Source organism: Cryptomeria japonica, chromosome 8 (genome assembly GCF_030272615.1).
Source record: "Cryptomeria japonica chromosome 8, Sugi_1.0, whole genome shotgun sequence".
Classification (NCBI taxonomy): Eukaryota; Viridiplantae; Streptophyta; class Pinopsida; order Cupressales; family Cupressaceae; genus Cryptomeria; species Cryptomeria japonica.
In genome coordinates, this window is record NC_081412.1 from 569,850,661 (window position 1) to 569,861,272 (window position 10,612).

Consider the following 10,612-nt stretch of genomic DNA (forward strand, 5'->3'; position numbering starts at 1 on the left):
TCCCCAAATCATCCGCCAACGAACAACCAACAAAAGGAATCCCTTATTCTAGAAATTTTTCAAAATATAGGATTTTCCTAAAAAAACATCTTGGGGGAATGGAAATTTCCCCAAGAACTCACGTACGCACAACAGATCAAAAAGCATCCCATTTAGAAACTTTATTAATTAATTTTTTTTTAAAATTAAAAAATTCTAATAAATTTAATAAACAATTTTAATCTATTTCAACATGAAAATACAACTCGTTTAACTACCAAACTAAAGCTTTTATTAATATTTATATAAACTAAGATTTAATATTAATTAAATTATTAATAACCAAAATATTAATTTATAAATTAACAAAGTATTTTTACTACATTGATACCTTAATACTTATATATGTGTATATATATAAATCAATTATTTATTACACATAAGTAATAATAATTAATTAATTAAATCTCAACGCTAACAAGCCTATAAAGAATTAATAATTAAATTCCACCAACCTATTAAAATATAACTCAATTAATTAATAATAAGGCCTTATTTACTTCAATTACAAAACATTATTATTAATTCATTCATTTACCACTTAATAATAATTTATTAACCAAATGATCATGTATTAACCTATCCTCCTTAATATCTTTATAATTATAGACATAAACACCAATTATTAATTACTCGTAATAATAATTAATTTAAAACTTTGTCGATTAACATTTAATATCGAATATATCTATTGATAACATTATTGGAAAGATATAATACACAATACCTCATTGTTTTGTAGTCGGCCTAGAGGGGCATTACAATACTTCTTAACTCTTGATAAACCTATGTACATATTACAGAGTTAATAACCTATTAGAACTTTAAAATTATTATCAAGGTATCATATATTTTTTACTATAAAATTATTGTCTTCTACTTTTACACATCCATTTCTTGCATTTCATGAAGAAGAAATGCAGGGGAGGCTTGGGCAAAGTTCTTGAAGATGTACTATTCTACAAGGACGCCATCTTTCAATGGCATCTAGGGATTTCCTAGGCCTAGTGTTAGTGAGCTCATTTAGAGAGCCAGTGACTCATTTCATAACACTATACTGTGAAGCTAAAATAATGTAGATTTGTATGGTCAAAGGTGTAGGAGATAACTCCCTTGGTTCAAACATGGCAAAGCTAAAGGCTTTGCCAACAACTTCATGATAGTTGCAGGGTCAAAAGACCAAAGAAAGCTATCAATTATCTCTTTCAGGTGGTTGGTTTTCTATAGTCATATAAGGGAACTTTGTTTGTGTATGGTGTGCCACCCATCAAAGTTATTGATTTAGAATACTTTATTTCTATTTATAATCAGTGTTTCTTATATCCTTCTTATAGTCCATGGTAATATCTCTAAACAATTAGAGAACTCTAATGGTAGAGAAATTATGTTAGTTTTAATTATAAAAATTAGAATGATGGGTATGATCTATAGTGATAACTATATGTCTTATGATAAATTATATGTGAGATTTTTTGTTTATCTTAATTTTGTCAATGTTTATGTTGGGGTTAGTTATTAGTTCTAATTTATTACAAATGTATCTTTTTGAGAATTAGTAGGAATGCATTTGTAGGTGGGAATGATGTCAAATTCACAAGCACCTTGTTTGTTGGACCATATACATGCTCTAACAAAAATGACAATGGGAAGGGTGTAAGATGGAGAAAATCTAAAAAGGTTGCCTCAATTAAGATTGTTCTTCCCAACTTGAGAACATGAAGTTGGAATCACTTACGATCAAATTGGATTGGATGTAAACCTAGGGTGGGACAATTGAAACCTATTTCTTTCAATGGGACCCTCTTTTCTATAAGCCTCAAAGTGAGGATGATGAGGAGTTGGTGATTAATGACGAGTCACCCTAACCTCATTGAATAAATATTTTGTGGTGTTTCTCCCCTCTTTTTAAACTAGAAGATAATTATCTTGTTAGAACATTAATGGTGGTGTTTGCTCACACACACGGGATGAGGTTCTTTAACCTTTAATTCATTTATCAAAAATAATAATGAATATAAGATGAACTGAATTATTCTATAAGAGATTATTTTAAAAGTTGTCAAAGTGTCCCTAACAAGCACTCTTGTTTTCAAAGTTTATTGAATTGTTCTTAAAGTGTCTTGTTATCTTGAAGATCCATTTATTATAATTACTAGTACCTAAATTTGCTAAATTTCCTTGTATATGAAATCAATGAATTAACTATGCATTGAATAATTATCAAATTAGCCCATGTATTTATACACATGTGTATGGTCATTGTTATCAATGAATTCACATGATTGATTTGATGTAGTGTCCTTATAGAAACTTACACAAGTTGAATGATTTTAATCATTCTTAGAGAAACTACTTGATTGATTTGAACAGTGTTAGTACTCGAGTCCTTAAAATAACATAGAAAAATTGCAACTATTAGCATCATCATTAGGGAATCTACTTTAGTAATTTGGCATGATATGAGTACATCCTTACAAAAAATACACAAGTTCCATGAATGGTCATAATCATCAAGGAATCCACTTGATTGAGTTCTAAAGTGTGATTATATACATCCTTGTAGGAATATACACATGTTGCATGTATATTCATCATTGTAAAGGAGTCCTTATAAAAAACTTACAAAAGTTACATATTTGTGTTCATCATTTTAAAGGAATCCTTGTAATAATTTACACAAATTGTATATTTTTTTTATAAATGTCAAGGAATGTATTTGATTCATTTGACACAATGTCAATAAATACTTGTGTGTTTCATTTATATAAGTTTTAATTGAGCTTTTAATCACCTAGACATATCTTAGTGTGAGGATCATTTATTCTATTGTGATTTAGAAATAAAACATGGGAGTTTTCTTTGAGAAAAGGCTATAGGTAGTGTTAAATTTGAAAAATAGTATGTCCCCAAAATCTCTAGTCTTCTAATAGTGGTTAGAATTACTTGAATTATTTCAATTTTCTTATTCATAATTTTTTTCTCATTAAATGTATGTTGATTGTGTCAAAATTTATAATCTATTATTCAAATATGGAATCTATACATCAATGAAATGTAATAAAATAACTCTTATTGAGTGATAATTAGTTATAAGGTGTATGGTGTAGAGGTAGGGAGATAAGTTACATGGAATAGTTGTTGGGGAATGAGAAAAAATCACATTTAATGAGGTTGAACACTAAGCATTGGTTATAATACTAATGGTGTCAAATTGATTAAGAGCTCTCAATATGGCACCTCTTCGTAGTTCAGTAAAGATTGTTCAAAGTATATTCCAATTTTGTGATGTGAAGCACATCTAATTTATTATTCATAAGTAAAGGTTCCATAAAGTAGATTTCCATCCCATAGTTGATCACCTCACATTAATTGTGCTAAAGATTTTCAAAAATTTGCCAGAAATAGTTTCTCCATGTAAAAATACAAATTTAGTACATATTTAGATTAAATAACTTATGTTATATTCATAAAATATTTGTAAAATAATTTTTTTAATTAATGGATGTTTAGTTTCAAGCCATGACCATTGTAAACATCATCTAAAAATCTATAGCTTAATCTATTTAAATAACTCTAATTTAACATTATGTTTAAAAAGCACATATCATTCACAATATTAACAACCATGCATACACAACAATTTTAGTACATTAGTACAATATAATTTAAATGACACGTTTTCATATATTAATAACTAAAAATGGTAGTTGTATGGATTTAGCTTGAATCTATTCAATTTATTGTAAAAAATTGTATTCCTTGAAACATTCAAGATATTTAGGCAATCAATTTGATAGGTCTCAAATTGTCATTTATAACCATAATAATTTGCTAACTAATTTATATCCTATTTGCTAACTAATTTATAACCATAATTATTTTCATGCAACTTTTTCAAAGATTGGAGGTGGTTGTCAGGCTATAGTATAAAAAATTTCCCTCTTAAGCTAATCTATCATAAAATTCTTCCTCCCTTAAGTTGAAATGGCAAGTGAATTAGTTTGAGTTCAAGTTGTTTAAGTTGAGCCTTGTGGTTTGGAAATCCGAAGATGAAGCTAAATCATAATTTCTTGCATAGAAAATCATCAATTTTAAAGATGTTGTTGGAGAACACCTTTCCTTTCTCTCTACGGACTCTAGAAAATGTCCATTTTGTCACAATATGGAAACCATTAAACATGGTTTTTAGTCATGTAAACATACTCAACTAATTTGGTAAACAATTCTAACATCTGTTCCTGCTATATTTAACAAAAATTTAAGTTGGAAATCAGCAGTGTTAGGACTACATTTCTCTTAAAATGTAATATCTGAATCCCATCGTCAATCTATTTTGTTATATATTTGGATGCTAAGATGCAAAGCTATTTTCTCTAATGCATTCCCTCTATCACAACCCTCCTTTATCACCCCTTTTGGATTTAAATACAAAACTCTATTATATTCCTTGGATAAATTATTGAATGAATATTGTAAGGGAATAAAAATAATAAACCACACACACATGGAAAATACATATATATTTTTAATTTGTTATTTAATTTCCCTCACCCAAATTAAGGCACATGTTGTAGGAGGAATAAGAAGCTTCTAGAGGCTTCTCCACCTCCTTGCATGTAACTCCTCCCACTAAGCCTAATCAATTTGCATGGAGGCCAAATTGGGAGAGAATCTCATTTTTTTCAATTAAAAAATTAGGTAGTGGGAATTTGAAATTTCTTTTATAAAATAGGTACAAGTTTCAAAATGAGTGTTAGCTATTCCATAAGAAATTCTGCAAATTCTCCTTTGTAGTCCATTTTTCATTGCAGCCAAGATTTTGTTGGGAGGATTTCTCTTCAATTTGGAGGATCAAGGAAGACTCTACACCATTTTGCAAGCACCCAGGTTCCTTCAACTTAGTTTATGCATCTTATTTTTGTGGTAGATTAGATTGATTAAATTATTTATGAGAATGAAATTCATTTGTGTTTTGTTAAGAATTAGTTTTAGATTTTGTAGAGAATGAGAGTCATTGTTTAAATGAGATTCTTTGTTTAAATTCTTGATATGAAATTAGTTTTAGATTTTGTAATTCATTGTTTAAATGAGATTCATTGTTTAAATTCTTGATTAGTTTTAGATTTTGTAGAAAATGAGATTCATTGTTTAAATGAGATTCATTGTTTAAATTCTTGATATGAAATTAGTTTTCAGATTTTGTAGAGAATGAGAATCATTGTTTAAATTTTTGATAAGAAATTTGTTTCAGATTTTGTAGAATGAGATTCATTGTTTAAATTCTTAGTTTCAGATTTTGTAGAGAATGAAATTCATTGTTTTAATTCTGATAAGAAATTAGTTTCAGATTGAAAGAAGTAGAGTAAATGGAAATTAGATTCATTGTCTTCAGTTTATTTTGATAAAAATTAGATCTCCCTGTGTGTACAAACAATTTTCTCTTTTCTCTGTGAACAAATCTCCCTGTGTGTATAAATAAATCATCTCCCTTCTCTGTGGACAGATCTCCCTGTGTGTACAAACAAATTTACTTCTTTATCTGTGAATGAATTTCCCTGTAGGAAACAAAAGAAATGAAAGAAAAAGATATAAACTATTCCTTTCTCTGTGAAAGAATTTCTCTGTGTGAAAAACAAAGAAATAAACTATTCCTTTCTCTGTGAATGAATTTCCCTGTGTAGAAAACAAAGGAAATGGAAAAAATCCCTCTGGTTACTGCTCCATTTTGTCCCTGAAATTAATCTACAAACATAGTTAATTACCTATTATTACCCTGCTCTGAGTAATCTTCAATAATTTTTAAAGAAACAAATTTAATATACTCCTGTATAAGAAAAATGATAATGATAATACTATAATATATATATATTTATATATAAATAAACAAATAAATAACCAAAAAGCGAGAAAGCATTTCGAACTTCAAAATCTTCCCTCGAGCTCCGTAACGCACGGCGTTTTACGTCGGCTAGCATGCAGCGGTTACAATGTAACCGTCGCAGTAGTACGAGGGGGACCCGCGGGTCCCCTCATCTCTGCGGACCTGCGTATGCAGGGCCGCAGGGGTGATGGGACCCGTGGTCCCCACCCCGCACCCTATGTTATATCAAAAATAACAGTGCGTTAATTAAAGTTTGTTTTCTTCTTCCCTCTAAATTGTAATTTTTACTTGGGGTTTTATTTTATAAATAGATTAATACTTTATGTTAATTGCTAAGTTATTAAATTTTAGTTGATAGTAATGACATTTAGGAATTAATACTTATGTCAATTACTAGGTTATTTAGTTAAATTTTTTTAGTTGATAGTAATGGCATTTAGGAAATAATGTTTTTTTTTTATTATTTTGGTAAACTTTAAGATATTGTATTTCGACTTAGAAAAATTGGGCTAATATGTAGCAAGCTCATAATTAAATTGCCTTAGTAAGTTTTAAAATCGTAGACTATATCCTTTTAAAATTAAGTTACTCAACCCATTAAGAATCGTTGAGACACTTGATTGGTCTTTAACACAAATGCTTAAATTTAATCGTTATTTTGGATTCATAGCATGCGAATTATTTATAGAATAATTATATCTTCATGCAATTACTATTATGCAAGTTTCATTGTTATGCAAATTACACTTCAAGTAGTTACTTCAATTATTTACGCTTTCATTTTGTTATTCGTAGTTAGAAAACTAAATAAAGGAAGTTGGAAAACCAAAACTAGCAGCGTTCGGTATATATGGTGCCTCTGGGTCACGCTTACGGGTAATGTCGTCGTGTTGAACTACTGCACTTAACGCCTAATAAAGCTGCATTAACGACGTCTGTGGCATCGTCCCTATAAATCGTTGGGGAGTAATAAGGAACATTTGGAAGTTAAAAATCCAAGGGGCGGGTAATCCCTCTTGGATCGATAATCTAATAAGATAACTTTTAAACGAATTTCACATCCGTTGAGATAAACCATAGTAAACCCCTCTTAGGGATGGTCAAGTTAAGAGCTCTCGTGAAATTTACTTTCTTTATTTATTATTTATTCATCTCGAAGGGATATTGGTGATTTGCAATTGGGTGACGCTCATGATAAGTATTAGGATCTAGTTATTTTGTTTAGGCCACAAGCAATAGGCCATCTTGAGCCTTCGCTTAAGTGCTACCATCGTGGGTAGCAACCACAGAGAAACTGTATGGGACACTGACCCTAGAAAGGGTTGCGTACCCACAAATCAGTTTACATCGAACCATAGATTAGAAAATAGAACTACATACTTTACGCCTTGATCCCATGCTGAAGCGGGTATGTAGGCAGTCTTGGGACGGAGTTGTCCCTCGTACTCAGGCATTTGTGGGTGGGGTCTAGGCTTGGTTGAGTAAGAATCCTAATTGAAAGATAAGATAATCAAACTTAATTCAATGCATACTCTGAAGGAATCCCGTATGGATTCGCTTGACTTCCCGAGGCTTTAAGCCAAATTCCGAGGCAGAATTCAAGCTTGTATTATTTTTTTTTTACTCCTAAGGACGGCGACCTCGGTGCATTCTTGTTAGAAGAATGTAGTACTTAGTGAGTGGCTCAGGACCCGAATGGTCCCGATGAGTCTAAGTCTCTGGCCAGAGCATCTCCTATCCCGTTTGGATAGATGCCTACCCCGTATGGGTAGATGCCTATCCCGTATTGGATAGATGGAAATTTACGTCCCGTATGGACAATTGTCTAACCCGTATGGTTAGAAGCTCATCCCGAATGGATGAATGCCTAATCCTAATTGGATGGATGCCCAGAGTATGCAATTGAATAAAACATAATGAAAAAAAAATATACTCAATTTTTGTTGGATCAAATTTTGGTGGGTTATTACACCCTCCTATAGAAGTAATATGCATGGCTTATTTTCTTGTATTATTTTATAACAATCCTCTTTAGCTAAAGCCTTGAAAGAGAAAATCAGCTACAATGTCAAGCTCAAGACACAAATGTATCAAGTTTAGTCCCAATTGGAAGCGGCTACTAAAGATCACAATCAATCCCTACTCAAATCTATGAAGCTCATTGCAGAAGACCTTGTGCTTGATTCTCTTTGAGAAAGATGACAACTTTCTTATTGTAATTTGCAAGTTGCACTTGTATTGTTACCCTTGAGGGTTTTGTTCAACTTTGTAAGGTCTTGTAAGGTATTGCATGTGTTTCTTTTGTTCCAATGACCATCTAAATGTAGACATAATATATAGGTTAATTTTATCTTATCTAAATTAAGAAGACTTGTTAGATTATAGAGAAAATTTTGTGACGCTTTTGGTTTATACAAGAATTGAAAGGTCATTTAAATGTTGAACCCATGGATGAGTTCTATCATTCACTAAAACTATAGGAACTAGCCCTAAACAAATGGAAGATTAATTCAGATTATTTTCCTTTTAATAAATATGACTTTATAGAGTAGAAAAGAGAAGATATATTATATTATATTCAATAAAGAAAGTGGTTTCACCATATTTTTTCTATAATAAAGGCAATCCACATCATATGTTTTGGTTAAGGGCTCCCAAGAAGGGATGTTTCAATGTTTAGACTTGGCTTACCTTTGTCCAATATTAGGATATATGTTTCCAAGTGGTTACACGGGTTGCATATTGACAATGCATGGTTATAGGTTGACATTATGGATATAATATGAGTTTGTGCTCTTTGATATCTTTAACTACTTCAAAGCCCTTATCAGATGATTTTTTAAGTTTGAGATGTTGCTATTAGTTTATTACCTAGTCTAATTTTTTAGCTCCCCTTTTGGTGGATTGGGTAGGCTTATCTGGGCTAAGAAATTTATATTATTAAAAATTTCATCCTCTTAACAACCTCTTTTTTATGCAAGCTAATTTCATACTTATTTTACCTTTTTCTATAGGTGTTCCAATTCCTTGATAGTGACATATTGAGTAATATTTTGTTTACATTATGATGAACCAATCATGAATCCTCCCAACAATCCATATGGCCACTCAATTCTTGCAATAAATGAGGCTCCTACAAGAATCATTCATATTGCAACATTGAATCATTACCAAGGTAGATGGATAATAAAGGCTAGAGTTTACAAAGGGTCAAGTTCAGCATTTCAACAACACTAAAGGAGGTGGAAAAGTTTTTAGTTTTGAATTGGTTGATTCTAAATGTGGTGAAATAAAAGTAACTTGTTTTAATGTTGTTGCAGATCAATTATACGATCCCAAAGAGACTGAGTGTTCACAATCTCAAAAGGGAGCCTCAAACCTGCACAAAAGAATTTCAACCATTTAAATAATGATTTGTAAATTTTCTTAGATGTTAATTGCATAATCGAGTTGTGTTTGGAAGAGGACATCTCAAATAGGAGAATAGTATTTTGTGTTCACTAAATCAAAAAGTTGTGGGAAAATGCAATTGAGATTATAGTTGGTCGTTAAAAAAAGGAAGGGGTGGGTAAGCATAGCTTCTTTGAGATTTAATGTTTTGATTAATTAGAAAAACAGGTTTTCAGGACCCGAAACCTTTAACAAAGGAGATTAAGAAAAGACACTAAAAAGTTGAGATTTAATGTGGGTGAGCATAGCTTCTTAGAGATTTAATGTTGATTTAGTTCATTTTAGTCCTTTTTTATTGTAAATTAGTGCTTTTTTTTTACTTGAAACCCTCCTTACAATGATTTTTGTAAGCTATCAATGTAGATTTAAGTGACAACATGATGATTGCGATTTTGCACAATCACTTCTAATCTCAACACAACCATTTTCCATCTAAGGAAACACATGCACAATTTAGAGACCACAATTACATAAGGTATGTAGTTTAGACAATTTCATGACATCTTTCTCTTCTCTATTTTCTATGCTTTGTGCTCTATATTTTATTTTATTGAGCATCATTCGCTTGCACCACTAAACTAGATTCCCCTTGGCAATTGGAACCTTACTTGCAATCCTTCTTCTCATTCTCTCATCATTCTTAATTTATCCATCAATTTATCCTAGAATTCCCTCATATATACCATTCCTCGTACTATCTTTTGACTAACTACATGGTAAGAGGGATTGCATATTGACAATGCATAATCAAAGATTAATGTTATGGATATGGTATGAGTCTACGTTGTTTGATACTACCTTTAACTATTTTAGATCCCTTATCGTATGATTTTTAAAGTTTTTGATGTTTCTATTAGTTTACTAACTATTTTAGTTTTGTAGTTCTCCTTCTAGTGTATGGGGTAGCCTTAGTTGGACTAAGAATATTATGTTATTAAAAGTGGCAAATCCTCTTTTCATATGTGGAGGGTCCACAAATTGTGAGATTTATTTTATAGTCATAGGGATTATATGTTTTTTCTCTGTCTACCTACTATTATGGTGGAAATAACATCTATTTTGGATTGATTTATGTGTTAAAATGTTAAATAAACTTGATATCAATTTTAACTAAGAATTAATAATCAAATCAATTACAAAATTTCAACATGCACAATGTTTTACATAATTGGACCTAAGTTGACATCCATTTCTTTTAGGAAAAAAAAAATACGCCTTATAAAAAATTTAACTTCTTTAAAT